The sequence below is a fragment of the Leptonychotes weddellii genome, chromosome 1 (assembly GCF_054177405.1).
Source record: "Leptonychotes weddellii isolate Sample4059 chromosome 1, ASM5417740v2, whole genome shotgun sequence".
Lineage (NCBI taxonomy): Eukaryota > Metazoa > Chordata > Mammalia > Carnivora > Phocidae > Leptonychotes > Leptonychotes weddellii.
In genome coordinates this window covers 39,436,456-39,439,410 of record NC_138369.1, presented here as the reverse complement: position 1 = coordinate 39,439,410, position 2,955 = coordinate 39,436,456, and the positions used below count along the sequence as shown (strand labels likewise).

The window sequence follows — 2,955 nt, the reverse complement described above, 5'->3', positions numbered from 1 at the left end:
TTTTTTTTTTTAACATATAATGTATTATTGGTTTCAGAGGTACAGATCTGTGATTCAACAGGGCAGTGATTCTTAACTTTAAAACTATTAACAGTGCATGGAGGGAGCCTGTTAAAAATGTTCATTCCTAAACTACCCCCCCAACAAGGAGAATCCAATTCCATGGATCTAGGATGATGCACAGGAATTTATACTTTTAACATATTCCCAGTTTATTTCTGATGCATATACCTCAGGAAAAATGCTGAGAAAAATTGGCTAACATGGTGAAGTCCAGCTTTTTAGCCAGAGGAATGACGTTTAATGTTGGAAATTTAGATCTGTGGCAGGCCAAAGAGGGAAAAGAGAGATTTGGGTAAAGATTGGTCTCCAAAACATCTAGGAACTGGATATACTGGGAACCATGACTGTGTGAGAATTTGCATCTTATGGATAGAAAGAAATTTGTAATCTATTGTTCACTTTTTTGGCTTGAGCCTGCTAGATGTTTGGCATAGTGGAAAGAACTCTGGAATAGGGCCTGAAGATATGAGTGTAGGTTCCAGCCACTTATGAGTTGTATAACTTTTTGACTAGCCACTTGACTTTCCTGTACCTTAGCTTTCCTCATCTGTAAAATGGGAATGCAAAATGCCTTGCTTCCGCAATAAGGATCAAATATGTAGAAGTGTTTTGAAATTTGGAATAATGTAAGGTAAATAATTTGAATAACATAAGGTATTATGCATTTATTTATATTCATAATCTATTCTCTTCACTCTCTGTTCTTTTCACCTTTACCAAGTGACAAAAAGGCTCTTACTCAGGAGACTAATTGCAGTTAAACAGGCTAAACCTGTGAGGGTGTGTTTGTTGACATGAATCCTGCTACAGCTATTTGCAGGAGGGAATAAAAAAGCCATATAGCAGCAGACAAAATGTTTTTGATTACCCCATGGGTTTGGGTAGCTTGGAGATCTGCTGTAGAGCTGCATGCTGGAATCGGACTTCCTCTGTGAGTATGAATTTGGCTGATTTAATAGTGAGAAAAGCTTAAGAAAATCCACACATGCTGAAACCCAAAAGGCTAATGAGGAGAATAAACAGCTTGTGTAATCAGACCTTGTGCATTTCCCTAAAAAGAAATCATGAAATATGTACAAAATGTTGTCTCTGAAGGCTTCATGGTTACTTGGTCTAGTTTTCAATTTGGAAACTATGTTCATTGCCTACAGGAATTACAAGAAAAATAGGCTTCTGGTTGTTTATAAATTGATGCCCTCACATGAAGTCTAACATTTGATGTTCTGGCCTTGGCTCCACTCAGCAGCAGGATACTCATGCAGGCTGAGTTTTGCTCTGTTCTGAACACTCACAGCTTAGCATCCTTAGCTGGCTTTATTGTGACTTCTTGATGAGCCAAACTCTTCTGTTTTTGTTGTTGTTGTTGTTGGTGGAGGTGGTATTGTTTTGTTTTTTGGCTTCAGACATGTTTATTCTTCCCTGTATTGCTTGTCCACAATAAACAATGAAATGTTTTATCTTAAATAGATCTATTGTTCTTCTCAGAGGCCCCTGGTGTCTTCAATATAAAGGACACAATTGAACTTTTTTTCACCTTACCACCCAGGTTTATCAGATCTTTCCGTGTTGTCATTTTTTACTTTATGTCTGTTATTATATTACATATATTTTAAAAGAAATAAAATGTAGATGTAGTTCAGACCCCTCTGAAATTCTCCCCACCTCATCCCTGTTTCTCTCCCTTACTTACCAGAAGTGACCACTATGCTGAATGAAGCAAGCAACACAATATTCAACAGAACATTTTGACTAAGGTGACAAGATTTCAAAGTGAAGTTCCCGTCTACTTTGAAATGTGAAAGTAGGTGTCAAATCAGGCCATACCCATCTTTCAAAAACCATATAAAGTTCTGTTTCTCTAAAAATCGTTTCTCACCTGATACAAATCTTCATTTTTTTTTTCCCTGGCTGAATTTCAGTAACAGTATTTAAATGCACCTCATTTTTTTTTCATGTTCTTTTTAAATAGTTTCAAGTTCTGGGGCGCCTGGGTGGCTGTCAGTTAAGCGTCTGCCTTTGGCTCAGGTCATGATCCCGGGGTCCTGGGATCCAGCCCTGCATCAGGCTCCCTGCTCAGCAGGAAGCCTTCTTCTTCCTCTCCCACTCCCCCTGCTTGTGTTCCCTCTCTTGCTGTTTCTCTGTCAAATAAATAAATAAAATCTAAAAAAAAAAAGTTTCAAGTTCTTTTTGAAAAATAGTTAAGACATTTACATGGTTCAAGAGTCAATATTATTTCCAAAGAATATGTATTGAGAAGGCTCTTTTGTCTACCCTGTTACCCGCCCCCAACATCCTGTGGTTAACAATTTTTATTAGTTTTTTGTTTGTACTTTCATTGTTTTATTATGAACATAAATGAAAATAAATATGTATTTCATTTTCTGCTCTTTTTATTAAAAATTGTATTCTATATTCATTGTTTTATACCATATTTTCATTTAGTAATGTATCTTGGAGATCTTTCCATTTTGATACACAGGCATCTTCCTCTTTTAAAAAAAATTACGTATCTTTTTACAGTTGCATAATATTTCACATAGCACATAGTAATACATAGGACTTGTCTGTTTTTTTGACAGTTACATACTATTCCATTGCATGGATATAAGATATTTTTTCAACCAGTCCCCTCTTGCTGAACTCTTGGGTCATTTTAAAATTTTTCCTATTTCAAACAATGTCATGAATTAACTTACACATATGTCACTTCATATGGGTACAGGTTCAGAGTGAGATTGTCAAAGGGTAGATGCAGTCAGTGCTTCATATGGATTGCAGCATTTTTGCATTCCCGTTAACAATGTTAGTTTGTGCTTCCCCATAGCTTTGCCCAGAGAGCATATCAAATAACTTTTTGGATTTTCTTTTTTTTGCCATTAATAGGCAATAAAT

At 36.1% G+C, this 2,955-nt stretch overlaps 1 long non-coding RNA gene across 1 annotated transcript; it reads left to right on the top strand.

The window, feature by feature from the left end:
• The first annotated feature begins 1,308 nt into the window (after nucleotides 1–1,308).
• On the top strand, nucleotides 1,309–2,725 carry LOC145721735 (uncharacterized). Its single transcript, XR_014145593.1, has 2 exons — nucleotides 1,309–1,864; nucleotides 2,033–2,725. It is a non-coding gene; the product is annotated as an uncharacterized LOC145721735 (long non-coding RNA).
• Nucleotides 2,726–2,955: the final 230 nt, after the last annotated feature.